The sequence below is a fragment of the Euphorbia lathyris genome, chromosome 5 (assembly GCF_963576675.1).
Source record: "Euphorbia lathyris chromosome 5, ddEupLath1.1, whole genome shotgun sequence".
In the NCBI taxonomy this organism is placed as follows: domain Eukaryota; kingdom Viridiplantae; phylum Streptophyta; class Magnoliopsida; order Malpighiales; family Euphorbiaceae; genus Euphorbia; species Euphorbia lathyris.
The window spans coordinates 65,450,379-65,473,740 of NC_088914.1; positions in this window are offsets into that span (position 1 = coordinate 65,450,379).

The window sequence follows — 23,362 nt, forward strand, 5'->3', positions numbered from 1 at the left end:
CAAATTATACCTAAATTATATCTAAAAATAAAATATTTACGTAAAGTTCAAATGTTTTACGTAAAACTCTAATTTTCACAATGTTTGTGGATTTTTTCTCCTAAAATAAGAAGGTTACGTAATTTTAGTCAAACCTTACGTAAATTATGTCTGAAAATAAATGATTTACGTAAAATATATAAGTTTTACGTAAAACTGTATTTTTCGTATGGTTTATGAATTTTCTTCTCCTAAAATAAAAAGGTTACGTAAATTTAGTCAAACTATACGTAAATTATCTCTAAAAATAAAATATTTGCATAAAGTTCAAATGTTTTACGTAAAACTCTAATTTTCACAATGTTTGTGGATTTTTTCTCCTAAAATAACAAGGTTACGTAAATTTAGTCAAACTATACGTAAATTATATCTAAAAATAAAATATTTACGTAAAGTTCAAATGTTTTACGTAAAACTCTAATTTTCACAAGGTCTGTGAATTTTTTTTGCATAAAATAAAAAAGTTACGTAAATTTAGTCAAACTATAAGTAAATTATATCTAAAAATAAAATATTTACGTAAAGTTCAAATGTTTTACGTAAAACTCTAATTTTCACAAGGTTTGTGGATTTTTCTCCTAAAATAACAAGGTTACGTAAATTTAGTCAAACCTTACGTAAATTATGTCTAAAAATAAAAGATTTACGAAAAATATATAGGTTTTACGTAAAACTCTATTTTCACAAGGTATGTGAATTTTCATCTCCTAAAATAAAAATGTTATGTAAATTTAGTCAAACTATACGTAAATTATATCTAAAAATAAAATATTTACGTAAAGTTCAAATGTTTTACGTAAAACTCTAATTTTCACAAGGTTTGTGGACGTTTTCTCCTAAAATAACAAGGTTACGTAAATTTAGTCAAACCTTACGTAAATTATGTCTAAAAGTAAAAGATTTACGTAAAATATATAGATTTTACGTAAAACTTTTTCATATGGTTTATGAATTTTCTTCTCTTAAAATAAAAAGTTATGTAAATTTAGTCAAACTATACGTAAATTATATCTAAAAATAAAATATTTACGTAAAGTTCAAATGTTTTACGTAAAACTCTAATTTTCACAATGTTTGTGGATTTTTTCTCCTAAAATAAGAAGGTTACGTAAATTTAGTCAAACCTTATGTAAATTATGTCTGAAAATAAAAGATTTACGTAAAATATATAGGTTTTACGTAAAACTGTATTTTTCATATGGTTTATGAATTTTCTTCTCCTAAAATAAAAAGGTTACGTAAATTTAGTCAAACTATACGTAAATTATATCTAAAAATAAAATATTTACGTAAAGTTCAAATGTTTTACGTAAAACTCTAATTTTCACAATGTTTGTGGATTTTTTCTCCTAAAATAAGAAGGTTACGTAATTCTAGTCAAACCTTACGTAAATTATGTCTGAAAATAAAAGATTTACGTAAAATATATAGGTTTTACGTAAAACTCTATTTTCACAAGGATTGTGAATTTTCTTCTCCTAAAATAAAAAGGTTACGTAAATTTAGTCAAACTATACGTAAATTATCTCTAAAAATAAAATATTTACGTAAAGTTCAAATATTTTACGTAAAACTCTAATTTTCACAAGGTTTGTGGATTTTTTCTCCTAAAATAACAAGGTTACGTAAATTTTGTCAAAACTTACGTAAATTATATCTAAAAATAAAAGATTTACGTAAAATATATAGGTTTTACGTAAAACTGTATTTTTCATATGGTTTATGAATTTTCTTCTCCTAAAATAAAAAAGGTTACGTAAATTTAGTCAAACTATACGTAAATTATATCTAAAAATAAAATATTTACGTAAAGTTCAAATGTTTTACGAAAAACTCTAATTTTCACAATGTTTGTGGATTTTTTCTCCTAAAATAAGAAGGTTACGTAAATTTAGTCAAACCTTACAAAAAATATGTCTAAAAATAAAAGATTTACGTAAAATTCATAAGCTTTACGTAAAACTCTATTTTCACAAGGTCTGTGAATTTTTTTTGCATAAAATAAACAAGTTACGTAAATTTAGTCAAACTATACGTAAATTATATCTAAAAATAAAATATTTACGTAAAGTTCAAATGTTTTACGTAAAACTCTAATTTTCACAAGGTTTGTGGATTTTTCTCCTAAAATAACAAGGGTACGTAAATTTAGTCAAACCTTACGTAAATTATGTCTAAAAATAAAAGATTTACGAAAAATATATAGGTTTTACGTAAAACTCTATTTTCACAAGGTATGTGAATTTTCTTCTCCTAAAATAAAAAGGTTATGTAAATTTAGTCAAACTATACGTAAATTATATCTAAAAATAAAATATTTACGTAAAGTTCAAATGTTTTACGTAAAACTCTAATTTTCACAAGGTTTGTGGACGTTTTCTCCTAAAATAACAAGGTTACGTAAATTTAGTCAAACCTTACGTAAATTATGTCTAAAAGTAAAAGATTTACGTAAAATATATAGATTTTACGTAAAACTTTTTCATATGGTTTATGAATTTTCTTCTCTTAAAATAAAAAGTTATGTAAATTTAGTCAAACTATACGTAAATTATATCTAAAAATAAAATATTTACGTAAAGTTCAAATGTTTTACGTAAAACTCTAATTTTCACAATGTTTGTGGATTTTTTCTCCTAAAATAAGAAGGTTACGTAAATTTAGTCAAACCTTATGTAAATTATGTCTGAAAATAAAAGATTTACGTAAAATATATAGGTTTTACGTAAAACTGTATTTTTCATATGGTTTATGAATTTTCTTCTCCTAAAATAAAAAGGTTACGTAAATTTAGTCAAACTATACGTAAATTATATCTAAAAATAAAATATTTACGTAAAGTTCAAATGTTTTACGTAAAACTCTAATTTTCACAATGTTTGTGGATTTTTTCTCCTAAAATAAGAAGGTTACGTAATTCTAGTCAAACCTTACGTAAATTATGTCTGAAAATAAAAGATTTACGTAAAATATATAGGTTTTACGTAAAACTCTATTTTCACAAGGTCTGTGAATTTTCTTCTCCTAAAATAAAAATGTTACGTAAATTTAGTCAAACTATACGTAAATTATCTCTAAAAATAAAATATTTACGTAAAGTTCAAATGTTTTACGTAAAACTCTAATTTTCACAAGGTTTGCGGATTTTTTCTCCTAAAATAACAAGGTTACGTAAATTTTGTCAAAACTTACGTAAATTATATCTATAAATAAAAGATTTACGTAAAATATATAGGTTTTACGTAAAACTGTATTTTTCGTATGGTTTATGAATTTTCTTCTCCTAAAATAAAAAAGGTTACGTAAATTTAGTCAAACTATACGTAAATTATATCTAAAAATAAAATATTTACGTAAAGTTCAAATGTTTTACGTAAAACTCTAATTTTCACAATGTTTGTGGATTTTTTCTCCTAAAATAAGAAGGTTACGTAAATTTAGTCAAACCTTACGTAAATTATGTCTGAAAATAAAAGATTTACGTAAAATATATGGGTTTTACGTAAAACTGTATTTTTCATATGGTTTATGAATTTTCTTCTCCTAAAATAAAAAAAGGTTACATAAATTTAGTCAAATTATACCTAAATTATATCTAAAAATAAAATATTTACGTAAAGTTCAAATGTTTTACGTAAAACTCTAATTTTCACAATGTTTGTGGATTTTTTCTCCTAAAATAAGAAGGTTACGTAATTTTAGTCAAACCTTACGTAAATTATGTCTGAAAATAAATGATTTACGTAAAATATATAAGTTTTACGTAAAACTGTATTTTTCGTATGGTTTATGAATTTTCTTCTCCTAAAATAAAAAGGTTACGTAAATTTAGTCAAACTATACGTAAATTATCTCTAAAAATAAAATATTTGCATAAAGTTCAAATGTTTTACGTAAAACTCTAATTTTCACAATGTTTGTGGATTTTTTCTCCTAAAATAACAAGGTTACGTAAATTTAGTCAAACTATACGTAAATTATATCTAAAAATAAAATATTTACGTAAAGTTCAAATGTTTTACGTAAAACTCTAATTTTCACAAGGTCTGTGAATTTTTTTTGCATAAAATAAAAAAGTTACGTAAATTTAGTCAAACTATAAGTAAATTATATCTAAAAATAAAATATTTACGTAAAGTTCAAATGTTTTACGTAAAACTCTAATTTTCACAAGGTTTGTGGATTTTTCTCCTAAAATAACAAGGTTACGTAAATTTAGTCAAACCTTACGTAAATTATGTCTAAAAATAAAAGATTTACGAAAAATATATAGGTTTTACGTAAAACTCTATTTTCACAAGGTATGTGAATTTTCATCTCCTAAAATAAAAATGTTATGTAAATTTAGTCAAACTATACGTAAATTATATCTAAAAATAAAATATTTACGTAAAGTTCAAATGTTTTACGTAAAACTCTAATTTTCACAAGGTTTGTGGACGTTTTCTCCTAAAATAACAAGGTTACGTAAATTTAGTCAAACCTTACGTAAATTATGTCTAAAAGTAAAAGATTTACGTAAAATATATAGATTTTACGTAAAACTTTTTCATATGGTTTATGAATTTTCTTCTCTTAAAATAAAAAGTTATGTAAATTTAGTCAAACTATACGTAAATTATATCTAAAAATAAAATATTTACGTAAAGTTCAAATGTTTTACGTAAAACTCTAATTTTCACAATGTTTGTGGATTTTTTCTCCTAAAATAAGAAGGTTACGTAAATTTAGTCAAACCTTATGTAAATTATGTCTGAAAATAAAAGATTTACGTAAAATATATAGGTTTTACGTAAAACTGTATTTTTCATATGGTTTATGAATTTTCTTCTCCTAAAATAAAAAGGTTACGTAAATTTAGTCAAACTATACGTAAATTATATCTAAAAATAAAATATTTACGTAAAGTTCAAATGTTTTACGTAAAACTCTAATTTTCACAATGTTTGTGGATTTTTTCTCCTAAAATAAGAAGGTTACGTAATTCTAGTCAAACCTTACGTAAATTATGTCTGAAAATAAAAGATTTACGTAAAATATATAGGTTTTACGTAAAACTCTATTTTCACAAGGATTGTGAATTTTCTTCTCCTAAAATAAAAAGGTTACGTAAATTTAGTCAAACTATACGTAAATTATCTCTAAAAATAAAATATTTACGTAAAGTTCAAATATTTTACGTAAAACTCTAATTTTCACAAGGTTTGTGGATTTTTTCTCCTAAAATAACAAGGTTACGTAAATTTTGTCAAAACTTACGTAAATTATATCTAAAAATAAAAGATTTACGTAAAATATATAGGTTTTACGTAAAACTGTATTTTTCATATGGTTTATGAATTTTCTTCTCCTAAAATAAAAAAGGTTACGTAAATTTAGTCAAACTATACGTAAATTATATCTAAAAATAAAATATTTACGTAAAGTTCAAATGTTTTACGAAAAACTCTAATTTTCACAATGTTTGTGGATTTTTTCTCCTAAAATAAGAAGGTTACGTAAATTTAGTCAAACCTTACAAAAAATATGTCTAAAAATAAAAGATTTACGTAAAATTCATAAGCTTTACGTAAAACTCTATTTTCACAAGGTCTGTGAATTTTTTTTGCATAAAATAAACAAGTTACGTAAATTTAGTCAAACTATACGTAAATTATATCTAAAAATAAAATATTTACGTAAAGTTCAAATGTTTTACGTAAAACTCTAATTTTCACAAGGTTTGTGGATTTTTCTCCTAAAATAACAAGGGTACGTAAATTTAGTCAAACCTTACGTAAATTATGTCTAAAAATAAAAGATTTACGAAAAATATATAGGTTTTACGTAAAACTCTATTTTCACAAGGTATGTGAATTTTCTTCTCCTAAAATAAAAAGGTTATGTAAATTTAGTCAAACTATACGTAAATTATATCTAAAAATAAAATATTTACGTAAAGTTCAAATGTTTTACGTAAAACTCTAATTTTCACAAGGTTTGTGGACGTTTTCTCCTAAAATAACAAGGTTACGTAAATTTAGTCAAACCTTACGTAAATTATGTCTAAAAGTAAAAGATTTACGTAAAATATATAGATTTTACGTAAAACTTTTTCATATGGTTTATGAATTTTCTTCTCTTAAAATAAAAAGTTATGTAAATTTAGTCAAACTATACGTAAATTATATCTAAAAATAAAATATTTACGTAAAGTTCAAATGTTTTACGTAAAACTCTAATTTTCACAATGTTTGTGGATTTTTTCTCCTAAAATAAGAAGGTTACGTAAATTTAGTCAAACCTTATGTAAATTATGTCTGAAAATAAAAGATTTACGTAAAATATATAGGTTTTACGTAAAACTGTATTTTTCATATGGTTTATGAATTTTCTTCTCCTAAAATAAAAAGGTTACGTAAATTTAGTCAAACTATACGTAAATTATATCTAAAAATAAAATATTTACGTAAAGTTCAAATGTTTTACGTAAAACTCTAATTTTCACAATGTTTGAGGATTTTTTCTCCTAAAATAAGAAGGTTACGTAATTCTAGTCAAACCTTACGTAAATTATGTCTGAAAATAAAAGATTTACGTAAAATATATAAGTTTTACGTAAAACTCTATTTTCACAAGGATTGTGAATTTTCTTCTCCTAAAATAAAAAGGTTACGTAAATTTAGTCAAACTATACGTAAATTATCTCTAAAAATAAAATATTTACGTAAAGTTCAAATGTTTTACGTAAAACTCTAATTTTCACAAGGTTTGTGGATTTTTTCTCCTAAAATAACAAGGTTACGTAAATTTTGTCAAAACTTACGTAAATTATATCTAAAAATAAAAGATTTACGTAAAATATATAGGTTTTACGTAAAACTGTATTTTTCGTATGGTTTATGAATTTTCTTCTCCTAAACTAAAAAAGGTTACGTAAATTTAGTCAAACTATACGTAAATTATATCTAAAAATAAAATATTTACGTAAAGTTCAAATGTTTTACGTAAAACTCTAATTTTCACAATGTTTGTGGATTTTTTCTCCTAAAATAAGAAGGTTACGTAAATTTAGTCAAACCTTACTTAAATTATGTCTGAAAATAAAAGATTTACGTAAAATATATAGGTTTTACGTAAAACTGTATTTTTCATACGGTTTATGAATTTTCTTCTCCTAAAATAAAAAAGGTTACATAAATTTAGTCAAACTATACGTAAATTATATCTAAAAATAAAATATTTACGTAAAGTTCAAATGTTTTACGTAAAACACTAATTTTCACAATGTTTGTCAACCCGACCTAAAAGAAGATCAGATAAGACGGTGAGACATTACCACTGACTTATTATATAAACCAGTAGCAGTATCTTTCAAATAAGAAGAAAAATCAAAGCAAAAACCAAATTCTGGTTGTAAGCTAAAATGACCAACATATGTCATTTCCAGCATAACTTTTCCATACGGAGTCCGATTAAGACGATTCAAAAACCCCTGGAAACGTAAGATAATAATAAAGAACTTTCATTTAGGACTCCATGACAGATTCAGCCTATATCTGGTCGAAAAATGCATTACAAGATTCAAGTACGAATCTGATTTTCCAGCATCACCTATATAGACAAGTTATGACTTACTCATAACCCATATCACAGTATTCCACAAATTCTCAACTTCAGCTAATTATATATATATCTACATGTAGACAGTACAAACCAAACAAAAGGACACTGCCAAAAACAAGTTCTTCAAGTGTCCGTATACTATCCACATATATGTACATGAACAAAATGGATGCAATACCCTAGAGACGACTTGCACCTCGTAGCTGTAACCGAACCTCGCCCTAGGATCGAGTACCCCTCTCGGTACCTTGCACTTCCTCGCCTAAAACAAAACAATAAAAACATTTGGAAAATATGAGATAAAAATCTCAATAAGAAACTATCAGCTATAAAAATCAATTTTACTTAATATAACTACATATATATACGTTTATAAAGGATTTAATCAAAACCTTGTAAAATATACTCAAAACTAAAGTTCATAATAGGATCAAGGTATTAAACCAAAAACCCAAAATATATAATCTTGTATCCATTCTTGAGTTTATCCCCTTATAATTCAAATCACAATTCACAACATATACGAGACGTCTCTTAACATTGCCTATCCCATATGGTCTTACCCAACACTTCTCTGCCATACCCAATAGGTCTTCAGACTGTGTACACAGGCCATATTTCTCACTAAATATGGTCTTTGAAAATTAAATCCACCATACCGGACTACTCTCAATGGATACCAAACATTTAATTCCATATATATATATATATATATATATATATTGAAACCAAAAACATATATGTATATATGTATATACTTCACTTGATCATAATCAAGTTCACAAGTGTTCAATTCTCCAAAATATCAATCCTTAATCAAATAAAATTTCCAAAATTAATCAACCAATGAAACCTCAAATCAAGATAACCCAGTAAAATTTGTAATTCACATTTAAACATAGTCAATAGTTCATTTGAACTATAATTTCACAATAAAAGCAAGATTGTGAAAAACCTCAATTTTACAAAATTCCGGTATAACCCTAAAATATCAATTTCTAGAAATTCTTTGATTATATATATATCTCTATACATAAAACTCAAACTATAGTTGATAGTGACTTACCTTGACTGCTAATTGAAGAAAACAACTCGTTCAATTCGCCTCTAAATCCTGTCTAAGAAGTTTTCCCTCCAAACGCTTCCGAAACTCAAAAACTCTTCGGTTAGGATTTAGATCTATGCCTAAGGATGCTATAGTTTAAAGTTCAAGTGATTTGGACGGTCGAATCTCCGTAAATCAAAGAAACGGTGGAGAAACGGTCGAAGAACGGTTTGATAATGACGAAAGAAAAAAAACAGAGAAGAAAGATGATGGTGGTGGATCATACTGGAACATTTGGGATTTATATCCCAAATTTATCAAATATCCCTTTTGGTCCTCCATCTTTATATAATCTTTTAATAATTACCCTAAACTTGTAATTTACACCTAAACCCATCGAATTAACTCCAAATTTTTTCTATAACACCAAATAAAAATCACATACCCCATAATTATAATATATATTAATATCTAGATATAAATTCTAGAAATTTAGACACGGACGTGACAATGTTTGTGGATTTTTTCTCCTAAAATAAGAAGGTTACGTAATTTTAGTCAAACCTTACGTATATTATGTCTGAAAATAAAAGATTTACGTAAAATATATAAGTTTTACGTAAAACTGTATTTTTCGTATGGTTTATGAATTTTCTTCTTCTAAAATAAAAAGGTTACGTAAATTTAGTCAAACTATACGTAAATTATCTCTAAAAATAAAATATTTACATAGAGTTCAATTCTTTTACGTAAAACTCTAATTTTCACAATGTTTGTGGATTTTTTCTCCTAAAATAACAAGGTTACGTAAATTTAGTCAAACCTTACGAAAATTATGTCTGAAAATAAAAGATTTACGTAAAATATATAGCTTTTACGTAAAACTGTATTTTTCATATGGTTTATGAATTTTCTTCTCCTAAAATAAAAAAGGTTACGTAAATTTAGTCAAACTATACGTAAATTATATCTAAAAATAAAATATTTACGTAAAATTCAAATGTTTTACGTAAAACTCTAATTTTCACAATGTTTGTGGATTTTTTCTCCTAAAATAAGAAGGTTACGTAAATTTAGTCAAACATTACAAAAAATATGTCTAAAAATAAAAGATTTACGTAAAATTCATAAGCTTTACGTAAAACTCTATTTTCACAAGGTCTGCGAATTTTTTTTGCATAAAATAAAAAAGTTACGTAAATTTAGTCAAACTATACGTAAATTATATCTAAAAATAAAATATTTACGTAAAGTTCAAATGTTTTACGTAAAACTCTAATTTTCACAAGGTTTGTGGATTTTTCTCCTAAAATAACAAGGTTACGTAAATTTAGTCAAACCTTACGTAAATTATGTCTAAAAATAAAAGATTTACGAAAAATATATAGGTTTTACGTAAAACTCTATTTTCACAAGGTCTGTGAATTTTCTTCTCCTAAAATAAAAAGGTTATGTAAATTTAGTCAAACTATACGTAAATTATATCTAAAAATAAAATATTTACGTAAAGTTCAAATGTTTTATGTAAAACTCTAATTTTCACAAGGTTTGTGGACGTTTTCTCCTAAAATAACAAGGTTACGTAAATTTAGTCAAACATTACGTAAATTATGTCTAAAAGTAAAAGATTTACGTAAAATATATAGATTTTACGTAAAACTTTCTCATATGGTTTATGAATTTTCTTCTCTTAAAATAAAAAGTTACGTAAATTTAGTCAAACTATACGTAAATTATATCTAAAAATAAAATATTTACGTAAAGTTCAAATGTTTTACGTAAAACTCTAATTTTCACAATGTTTGTGGATTTTTTATCTTAAATTAAGAAGGTTACGTAAATTTAGTCAAAGCTTATGTAAATTATGTCTGAAAATAAAAGATTTACGTAAAATATATAGGTTTTACGTAAAACTGTATTTTTCATATGGTTTATGAATTTTCTTCTCCTAAAATAAAAAGGTTACGTAAATTTAGTCAAACTATACGTAAATTATATCTAAAAATAAAATATTTACGTAAAACTCTAATTTTCACAATGTTTGTGGATTTTTTCTCCTAATATAAGAAGGTTACGTAATTCTAGTCAAACCTTACGTAAATTATGTCTGAAAATAAAAGATTTACGTAAAATATATAGGTTTTACGTAAAACTCTATTTTCATAAGGTCTGTGAATTTTCTTCTCCTAAAATAAAAAGGTTACGTAAACTTAGTCAAACTATACGTAAATTATCTCTAAAAATAAAATATTTACGTAAAGTTCAAATGTTTTACGTAAAACTCTAATTTTCACAAGGTTTGCGGATTTTTTCTCCTAAAATAACAAGGTTACGTAAATTTTATCAAAACTTACGTAAATTATATCTAAAAATAAAAGATTTACATAAAATATATAGGTTTTACGTAAAACTGTATTTTTCGTATGGTTTATGAATTTTCTTCTCCTAAAATAAAAAAGGTTACGTAAATTTAGTCAAACTATACGTAAATTATATCTAAAAATAAAATATTTACGTAAAGTTCAAATGTTTTACGTAAAACTCTAATTTTCACAATGTTTGTGGATTTTTTCTCCTAAAATAAGAAGGTTACGTAAATTTAGTCAAACCTTACGTAAATTATGTCTGAAAATAAAAGATTTACGTAAAATATATGGGTTTTACGTAAAACTGTATTTTTTCATATGGTTTATGAATTTTCTTCTCCTAAAATAAAAAAAGGTTACATAAATTTAGTCAAATTATACCTAAATTATATCTAAAAATAAAATATTTACGTAAAGTTCAAATGTTTTACGTAAAACTCTAATTTTCACAATGTTTGTGGATTTTTTCTCCTAAAATAAGAAGGTTACGTAATTTTAGTCAAACCTTACGTAAATTATGTCTGAAAATAAATGATTTACGTAAAATATATAAGTTTTACGTAAAACTGTATTTTTCGTATGGTTTATGAATTTTCTTCTCCTAAAATAAAAAGGTTACGTAAATTTAGTCAAACTATACGTAAATTATCTCTAAAAATAAAATATTTGCATAAAGTTCAAATGTTTTACGTAAAACTCTAATTTTCACAATGTTTGTGGATTTTTTCTCCTAAAATAACAAGGTTACGTAAATTTAGTCAAACTATACGTAAATTATATCTAAAAATAAAATATTTACGTAAAGTTCAAATGTTTTACGTAAAACTCTAATTTTCACAAGGTTTGTGGACGTTTTCCTCCTAAAATAACAAGGTTACGTAAATTTAGTCAAACCTTACGTAAATTATGTCTAAAAGTAAAAGATTTACGTAAAATATATAGATTTTACGTAAAACTTTCTCATATGGTTTATGAATTTCTTCTCTTTAAAATAAAAAGTTACGTAAATTTAGTCAAACTATACGTAAATTATATCTAAAAATAAAATATTTACGTAAAGTTCAAAGGTTTTACGTAAAACTCTAATTTTCACAATGTTTGTGGATTTTTTCTCCTAAAATAAGAAGGTTACGTAATTCTAGTCAAACCTTACGTAAATTATGTCTGAAAATAAAAGATTTACGTAAAATATATAGGTTTTACGTAAAACTCTATTTTCACAAGGTCTGTGAATTTTCTTCTCCTAAAATAAAAAGGTTACGTAAATTTAGTCAAACTATACGTAAATTATCTCTAAAAATAAAATATTTACGTAAAGTTCAAATGTTTTACGTAAAACTCTAATTTTCACAAGGTTTGCGGATTTTTTCTCCTCAAATAACAAGGTTACGTAAATTTTATCAAAACTTACGTAAATTATATCTAAAAATAAAAGATTTACATAAAATATATAGGTTTTACGTAAAACTGTATTTTTCGTATGGTTTATGAATTTTCTTCTCCTAAAATAAAAAAGGTTACGTAAATTTAGTCAAACTATACGTAAATTATATCTAAAAATAAAATATTTACGTAAAGTTCAAATGTTTTACGTAAAACTCTAATTTTCACAATGTTTGTGGATTTTTTCTCCTAAAATAAGAAGGTTACGTAAATTTAGTCAAACCTTACGTAAATTATGTCTGAAAATAAAAGATTTACGTAAAATATATGGGTTTTACGTAAAACTGTATTTTTCATATGGTTTATGAATTTTCTTCTCCTAAAATAAAAAAAGGTTACATAAATTTAGTCAAATTATACCTAAATTATATCTAAAAATAAAATATTTACGTAAAGTTCAAATGTTTTACGTAAAACTCTAATTTTCACAATGTTTGTGGATTTTTTCTCCTAAAATAAGAAGGTTACGTAATTTTAGTCAAACCTTACGTAAATTATGTCTGAAAGTAAATGATTTACGTAAAATATATAAGTTTTACGTAAAACTGTATTTTTCGTATGGTTTATGAATTTTCTTCTCCTAAAATAAAAAGGTTACGTAAATTTAGTCAAACTATACGTAAATTATCTCTAAAAATAAAATATTTGCATAAAGTTCAAATGTTTTACGTAAAACTCTAATTTTCACAATGTTTGTGGATTTTTTCTCCTAAAATAACAAGGTTACGTAAATTTAGTCAAACTATACGTAAATTATATCTAAAAATAAAATATTTACGTAAAGTTCAAATGTTTTACGTAAAACTCTAATTTTCACAAGGTTTGTGGACGTTTTCTCCTAAAATAACAAGGTTACGTAAATTTAGTCAAACCTTACGTAAATTATGTCTAAAAGTAAAAGATTTACGTAAAATATATAGATTTTACGTAAAACTTTCTCATATGGTTTATGAATTTTCTTCTCTTAAAATAAAAAGTTACGTAAATTTAGTCAAACTATACGTAAATTATATCTAAAAATAAAATATTTACGTAAAGTTCAAAGGTTTTACGTAAAACTCTAATTTTCACAATGTTTGTGGATTTTTTCTCCTAAAATAAGAAGGTTACATAATTCTAGTCAAACCTTACGTAAATTATGTCTGAAAATAAAAGATTTACGTAAAATATATAGGTTTTACCGTAAAACTCTATTTTCACAAGGTCTGTGAATTTTCTTCTCCTAAAATAAAAAGGTTACGTAAATTTAGTCAAACTATACGTAAATTATCTCTAAAAATAAAATATTTACGTAAAGTTCAAATGTTTTACGTAAAACTCTAATTTTCACAACGTTTGCGGATTTTTTCTCTAAAATAACAAGGTTACGTAAATTTTGTCAAAACTTACGTAAATTATATCTAAAAATAAAAGATTTACGTAAAATATATAGGTTTTACGTACAAACTGTATTTTTCGTATTGTTTATGAATTTTCTTCTCCTAAAATAAAAAAGGTTACGTAAATTTAGTCAAACTATACGTAAATTATATCTAAAAATAAAATATTTACGTAAAGTTCAAATGTTTTACGTAAAACTCTAATTTTCACAATGTTTGTGGATTTTTTCTCCTAAAATAAGAAGGTTACGTAAATTTAGTCAAACCTTACGTAAATTATGTCTGAAAATAAAAGATTTACGTAAAATATATGGGTTTTACGTAAAACTGTATTTTTCATATGGTTTATGAATTTTCTTCTCCTAAAATAAAAAAAGGTTACATAAATTTAGTCAAATTATACCTAAATTATATCTAAAAATAAAATATTTACGTAAAGTTCAAATGTTTTACGTAAAACTCTAATTTTCACAATGTTTGTGGATTTTTTCTCCTAAAATAAGAAGGTTACGTAATTTTAGTCAAACCTTACGTAAATTATGTCTGAAAATAAATGATTTACGTAAAATATATAAGTTTTACGTAAAACTGTATTTTTCGTATGGTTTATGAATTTTCTTCTCCTAAAATAAAAAGGTTACGTAAATTTAGTCAAACTATACGTAAATTATCTCTAAAAATAAAATATTTGCATAAAGTTCAAATGTTTTACGGTAAAACTCTAATTTTCACAATGTTTGTGGATTTTTTCTCCTAAAATAACAAGGTTACGTAAATTTAGTCAAACTATACGTAAATTATATCTAAAAATAAAATATTTACGTAAAGTTCAAATGTTTTACGTAAAACTCTAATTTTCACAAGGTTTGTGGACGTTTTCTCCTAAAATAACAAGGTTACGTAAATTTAGTCAAACCTTACGTAAATTATGTCTAAAAGTAAAAGATTTACGTAAAATATATAGATTTTACGTAAAACTTTCTCATATGGTTTATGAATTTTCTTCTCTTAAAATAAAAAGTTACGTAAATTTAGTCAAACTATACGTAAATTATATCTAAAAATAAAATATTTACGTAAAGTTCAAAGGTTTTACGTAAAACTCTAATTTTCACAATGTTTGTGGATTTTTTCTCCTAAAATAAGAAGGTTACGTAATTCTAGTCAAACCTTACGTAAATTATGTCTGAAAATAAAAGATTTACGTAAAATATATAGGTTTTTACGTAAAACTCTATTTTCACAAGGTCTGTGAATTTTCTTCTCCTAAAATAAAAAGGTTACGTAAATTTAGTCAAACTATACGTAAATTATCTCTAAACAAAAAATATTTACGTAAAGTTCAAATGTCTTACGTAAAACTCTAATTTTCACAAGGTTTGCGGATTTTTTCTCCTAAAATAACAAGGTTACGTAAATTTTGTCAAAACTTACGTAAATTATATCTAAAAATAAAAGATTTACGTAAAATATATAGGTTTTACGTAAAACTGTATTTTTCACAAGGTCTGTGAATTTTCTTCTCCTAAAATAAAAAGGTTACGTAAATTTAGTCAAACTATACGTAAATTATATCTAAAAATAAATATTTACGTAAAGTTCAAATGTTTTACGTTAAAACTCTAATTTTCACAACGTTTGCGGATTTTTTCTCCTAAAATAACAAGGTTACGTAAATTTTGTCAAAACTTACGTAAATTATATCTAAAAATAAAAGATTTACGTAAAATATATAGGTTTTACGTAAAACTGTATTTTTCGTATTGTTTATGAATTTTCTTCTCCTAAAATAAAAAAGGTTACGTAAATTTAGTCAAACTATACGTAAATTATATCTAAAAATAAAATATTTACGTAAAGTTCAAATGTTTTACGTAAAACTCTAATTTTCACAATGTTTGTGGATTTTTTCTCCTAAAATAAGAAGGTTACGTAAATTTAGTCAAACCTTACGTAAATTATGTCTGAAAATAAAAGATTTACGTAAAATATATGGGTTTTACGTAAAACTGTATTTTTCATATGGTTTATGAATTTTCTTCTCCTAAAATAAAAAAAGGTTACATAAATTTAGTCAAATTATACCTAAATTATATCTAAAAATAAAATATTACGTAAAGTTCAAATGTTTTACGTAAAACTCTAATTTTCACAATGTTTGTGGATTTTTTCTCCTAAAATAAGAAGGTTACGTAATTTTAGTCAAACCTTACGTAAATTATGTCTGAAAATAAATGATTTACGTAAAATATATAAGTTTTACGTAAAACTGTATTTTTCGTATGGTTTATGAATTTTCTTCTCCTAAAATAAAAAGGTTACGTAAATTTAATCAAACTATACGTAAATTATCTCTAAAAATAATAATATTTGCATAATGTTCAAATGTTTTACGTAAAACTCTAATTTTCACAATGTTTGTGGATTTTTTCTCCTAAAATAACAAGGTTACGTAAATTTAGTCAAACTATACGTAAATTATATCTAAAAATAAAATATTTACGTAAAGTTCAAATGTTTTACGTAAAACTCTAATTTTCACAAGGTTTGTGGACGTTTTCTCCTAAAATAACAAGGTTACGTAAATTTAGTCAAACCTTACGTAAATTATGTCTAAAAGTAAAAGATTTACGTAAAATATATAGATTTTACGTAAAACTTTCTCATATGGTTTATGAATTTTCTTCTCTTAAAATAAAAAGTTACGTAAATTTAGTCAAACTATACGTAAATTATATCTAAAAATAAAATATTTACGTAAAGTTCAAATGTTTTACGTAAAACTCTAATTTTCACAATGTTTGTGGATTTTTTCTCCTAAAATAAGAAGGTTACGTAATTCTAGTCAAACCTTACGTAAATTATGTCTGAAAATAAAAGATTTACGTAAAATATATAGGTTTTACGTAAAACTCTATTTTCACAAGGTCTGTGAATTTTCTTCTCCTAAAATAAAAAGGTTACGTAAATTTAGTCAAACTATACGTAAAATTATATCTAAAAATAAAATATTTACGTAAAGTTCAAATGTTTTACGTAAAACTCTAATTTTCACAATGTTTGTGGATTTTTTCTCCTAAAATAAGAAAGTTACGTAAATTTAGTCAAACATTACAAAAATATGTCTAAAAATAAAAGATTTACGTAAAATTCATAGGTTTTACGTAAAACTGTATGTTTCGTATGGTTTATGAATTTTCTTCTCCTAAAATAAAAAAGGTTACGTAAATTTAGTCAAACTATACGTAAATTATATCTAAAAATAAAATATTTACGTAAAGTTCAAATGTTTTACGTAAAACTCTAAGTTTCACAATGTTTGTGGATTTTTTCTCCTAAAATAAGAAGGTTACGTAAATTTAGTCAAACCTTACATAAATTATGTCTGAAAATAAAAGATTTACGTAAAATATATGGGTTTTACGTAAAACTGTATTTTTCATATGGTTTATGAATTTTCTTCTCCTAAAATAAAAAAAGGGTACATAAATTTAGTCAAATTATACCTAAATTATATCTAAAAATAAAATATTTACGTAAAGTTCAAATGTTTTACGTAAAACTCCAATTTTCACAATGTTTGTGGATTTTTTCTCCTAAAATAAGAAGGTTACGTAATTTTAGTCAAACCTTACGTAAATTATGTCTGAAAATAAATGATTTACGTAAAATATATAAGTTTTACGTAAAACTGTATTTTTTGTATGGTTTATGAATTTTCTTCTCCTAAAATAAAAAGGTTACGTAAATTTAGTCAAATTATACGTAAATTATCTCTAAAAATAAAATATTTGCATAAAGTTCAAATGTTTTACGTAAAACTCTAATTTTCACAATGTTTGTGGATTTTTTCTCCTAAAATAACAAGGTTACGTAAATTTAGTCAAACTATACGTAAATTATATCTAAAAATAAAATATTTACGTAAAGTTCAAATGTTTTACGTAAAACTTCTAATTTTCACAATGTTTGTGGATTTTTTCTCCTAAAATAAGAAGGTTACGTAAATTTAGTCAAACCTTACGTAAATTATGTCTGAAAATAAAAGATTTACGTAAAATATATGGGTCTTACGTAAAACTGTATTTTTCATATGGTTTATGAATTTTCTTCTCCTAAAATAAAAAAAGGTTACATAAATTTAGTCAAATTATACCTAAATTATATCTAAAAATAAAATATTTACGTAAAGTTCAAATGTTTTACGTAAAACTCTAATTTTCACAATGTTTGTGGATTTTTTCTCCTAAAATAAGAAGGTTACGTAATTTTAGTCAAACCTTACGTAAATTATGTCTGAAAATAAATGATTTACGTAAAATATATAAGTTTTACGTGAAACTGTATTTTTCGTATGGTTTATGAATTTTCTTCTCCTAAAATAAAAAGGTTACGTAAATTTAGTCAAACTATACGTAAATTATCTCTAAAAATAAAATATTTGCATAAAGTTCAAATGTTTTACGTAAAACTCTAATTTTCACAATGTTGTTGGATTTTTTCTCCTAAAATAACAAGGTTACGTAAATTTAGTCAAACTATACGTAAATTATATCTAAAAATAAAATATTTACGTAAAGTTCAAATGTTTTACGTAAAACTCTAATTTTCACAAGGTTTGTGGACGTTTCTCCTAAAATAACAAGGTTACGTAAATTTAGTCAAACCTTACGTAAATTATGTCTAAAAGTAAAAGATTTACGTAAAATATATAGATTTTACGTAAAACTTTCTCATATGGTTTATGAATTTTCTTCTCTTAAAATAAAAAGTTACGTAAATTTAGTCAAACTATACGTAAATTATATCTAAAAATAAAATATTTACGTAAAGTTCAAATGTTTTACGTAAAACTCTAATTTTCACAATGTTTGTGGATTTTTTCTCCTAAAATAAGAAGGTTACGTAATTCTAGTCAAACCTTACGTAAATTATGTCTGAAAATAAAAGATTTACGTAAAATATATAGGTTTTACGTAAAACTGTATGTTTCGTATGGTTTATGAATTTTCTTCTCCTAAAATAAAAAGGTTACGTAAATTTAGTCAAACTATACGTAAATTATATCTAAAAATAAAATATTTACGTAAAGTTCAAATGTTTTACGTAAAACTCTAATTTTCACAATGTTTGTGGATTTTTTCTCCTAAAATAAGAAGGTTACGTAATTCTAGTCAAACCTTACGTAAATTATGTCTGAAAATAAAAGATTTACGTAAAATATATAGGTTTACGTAAAACTCTATTTTCACAAGGTCTGTGAATTTCTTCTCCTAAAATAAAAAGGTTACGTAAATTTAGTCAAACTATACGTAAATTATCTCTAAAATAAAATATTTACGTAAAGTTCAAATGTTTTACGTAAAACTCTAATTTTCACAAGGTTTGCGGATTTTTTCTCCTAGAAATAACAAGGTTACGTAAATTTTGTCAAAACTTACGTAAATTATATCTAAAAATAAAAGATTTACGTAAAATATATAGGTTTTACGTAAAACTGTATTTTTCGTATGGTTTATGAATTTTCTTCTCCTAAAATAAAAAAGGTTACGTAAATTTAGTCAAACTATACGTAAATTATATCTAAAAATAAAATATTTACGTAAAGTTCAAATGTTTTACGTAAAACTCTAATTTTCACAATGTTGTGGATTTTTTCTCCTAAAATAAGAAGGTTACGTAAATTTAGTCAAACCTTACGTAAATTATGTCTGAAAATAAAAGATTTACGTAAAATATATGGGTTTTACGTAAAACTGTATTTTTCATATGGTTTATGAATTTTCTTCTCCTAAAATAAAAAAAGGTTACATAAATTTAGTCAAATTATACCTAAATTATATCTAAAAATAAAATATTTACGTAAAGTTCAAATGTTTTACGTAAAACTCTAATTTTCACAATGTTTGTGGATTTTTTCTCCTAAAATAAGAAGGTTACGTAATTTTAGTCAAACCTTACGTAAATTATGTCTGAAAATAAATGATTTACGTAAAATATATAAGTTTTACGTAAAACTGTATTTTTCGTATGGTTTATGAATTTTCTTCTCCTAAAATAAAATGGTTACGTAAATTTAGTCAAACTATACGTAAATTATCTCTAAAAATAAAATATTTGCATAAAGTTCAAATGTTTTACGGTAAACTCTAATTTTCACAATGTTTGTGGATTTTTTCTCCTAAAATAACAAGGTTACGTAAATTTAGTCAAACTATACGTAAATTATATCTAAAAATAAAATATTTACGTAAAGTTCAAATGTTTTACGTAAAACTCTAATTTTCACAAGGTTTGTGGACGTTTTCTCCTAAAATAACAAGGTTACGTAAATTTAGTCAAACCTTACGTAAATTATGTCTAAAAGTAAAAGATTTACGTAAAATATATAGATTTTACGTAAAACTTTCTCATATGGTTTATGAATTTTCTTCTCTTAAAATAAAAAGTTACGTAAATTTAGTCAAACTATACGTAAATTATATCTAAAAATAAAATATTTACGTAAAGTTCAAATGTTTTACGTAAAACTCTAATTTTCACAATGTTTATGGATTTTTTCTCCTAAAATAAGAAGGTTACGTAATTCTAGTCAAACCTTACGTAAATTATGTCTGAAAATAAAGATTTACGTAAAATATATAGGTTTTTACGGTAAAAACTCTATTTTCACAAGGTCTGTGAATTTCTTCTCCTAAAATAAAAAGGTTACGTAAATTTAGTCAAACTATACGTAAATTATCTCTAAAAATAAAATATTTACGTAAAGTTCAAATGTTTTACGTAAAACTCTAATTTTCACAAGGTTTGCGGATTTTTTCTCCTAAATAACAAGGTTACGTAAATTTTGTCAAAACTTACGTTAAATTATATCTAAAAATAAAAGATTTACGTAAAATATATAGGTTTTACGTAAAACTGTATTTTTCGTATGGTCTATGAATTTTCTTCTCCGAAAATAAAAAAGGTTACGTAAATTTAGTCAAACTATACGTAAATTATATCTAAAAATAAAATATTTACGTAAAGTTCAAAATGTTTTACGTAAAACTCTAATTTTCACAATGTTTGTGGATTTTTTCTCCTAAAATAAGAAGGTTACGTAAATTTAGTCAAACCTTACGTAAATTATGTCTGAAAATAAAAGATTTACGTAAAATATATGGGTTTTACGTAAAACTGTATTTTTCATATGGTTTATGAATTTTCTTCTCCTAAAATAAAAAAAGGTTACATAAATTTAGTCAAATTATACCTAAATTATATCTAAAAATAAAATATTTACGTAAAGTTCAAATGTTTTACGTAAAACTCTAATTTTCACAATGTTTGTGGATTTTTTCCTCCTAAAATAAGAAGGTTGCGTAATTTTAGTCGAACCTTACGTAAATTATGTCTGAAAATAAATGATTTACGTAAAATATATAAGTTTTAACGTAAAAACTGTATTTTTCGTATGGTTTATGAATTTTCTGCTCCTAAAATAAAAAGGTTACGTAAATTTAGTCAAACTATACGTAAATTATCTCTAAAAATAAAATATTTGCATAAAGTTCAAATGTTTTACGTAAAACTCTAATTTTCACAATGTTTGTGGATTTTTTCTCCTAAAATAACAAGGTTACGTAAATTTAGTCAAACTATACGTAAATTATATCTAAAAATAAAATATTTACGTAAAGTTCAAATGTTTTACGTAAAACTCTAATTTTCACAAGGTTTGTGGACTTTTTCTCCTAAAATAACAAGGTTACGTAAATTTAGTCAAACCTTACGTAAATTATGTCTAAAAGTAAAAGATTTACGTAAAATATATAGATTTTACGTAAAACTTTCTCATATGGTTTATGAATTTTCTTCTCTTAAAATAAAAAGTTACGTAAATTTAGTCAAACTATACGTAAATTATTATCTAAAAATAAAATATTTACGTAAAGTTCAAATGTTTTACGTAAAACTCTAATTTTCACAATGTTTGTGGATTTTTTCTCCTAAAATAAGAAGGTTACGTAATTCTAGTCAAACCTTACGTAAATTATGTCTGAAAATAAAAGATTTACGTAAAATATATAGGTTTTACGTAAAACTGTATTTTTCATATGGTTTATGAATTTTCTTCTCCTAAAATAAAAAGGTTACGTAAATTTAGTCAAACTATACGTAAATTATATCTAAAAATAAAATATTTACGTAAAGTTCAAATGTTTTACGTAAAACTCTAATTTTCACAATGTTTGTGGATTTTTTCTCCTAAAATAAGAAGGTTACGTAATTCTAGTCAAACCTTACGTAAATTATGTCTGAAAATAAAAGATTTACGTAAAATATATAGGTTTTACGTAAAACTCTATTTTCACAAGGTCTGTGAATTTTCTTCTCCTAAAATAAAAAGGTTACGTAAATTTAGTCAAACTATACGTAAATTATCTCTAAAAATAAAATATTTACGTAAAGTTCAAATGTTTTACGTAAAACTCTAATTTTCACAAGGTTTGCGGATTTTTTCTCCTAAAATAACAAGGTTACGTAAATTTTGTCAAAACTTACGTAAATTATATCTAAAAATAAAAGATTTACGTAAAATATATAGGTTTTACGTAAAACTGTATTTTTCGTATGGTTTATGAATTTTCTTCTCCTAAAATAAAAAAGGTTACGTAAATTTAGTCAAACTATACGTAAATTATATCTAAAAATAAAATATTTACGTAAAGTTCAAATGTTTTACGTAAAACTCTAATTTTCACAATGTTTGTGGATTTTTTTCTCCTAAAATAAGAAGGTTACGTAAATTTAGTCAAACCTTACGTAAATTATGTCTGAAAATAAAAGATTTACGTAAAATATATGGGTTTTACGTAAAACTGTATTTTTCATATGGTTTATGAATTTTCTTCTCCTAAAATAAAAAAAGGTTACATAAATTTAGTCAAATTATACCTAAATTATATCTAAAAATAAAATATTTACGTAAAGTTCAAATGTTTTACGTAAAACTCTAATTTTCACAATGTTTGTGGATTTTTTCTTCTAAAATAAGAAGGTTACGTAATTTTAGTCAAACCTTACGTAAATTATGTCTGAAAATAAATGATTTACGTAAAATATATAAGTTTTACGTAAAACTGTATTTTTCGTCATGGTTTATGAATTTTCTTCTCCTAAAATAAAAAAGGTTACGTAAATTTAGTCAAACTATACGTAAATTATCTCTAAAAATAAAATATTTGCATAAAGTTCAAATGTTTTACGTAAAACTCTAATTTTCACAATGTTTGTGGATTTTTTCTCCTAAAATAACAAGGTTACGTAAATTTAGTCAAACTATACGTAAATTATATCTAAAAATAAAATATTTACGTAAAGTTCAAATGTTTTACGTAAAACTCTAATTTTCACAAGGTTTGTGGACGTTTTCTCCTAAAAATAACAAGGTTACGTAAATTTAGTCAAACCTTACGTAAATTATGTCTAAAAGTAAAAGA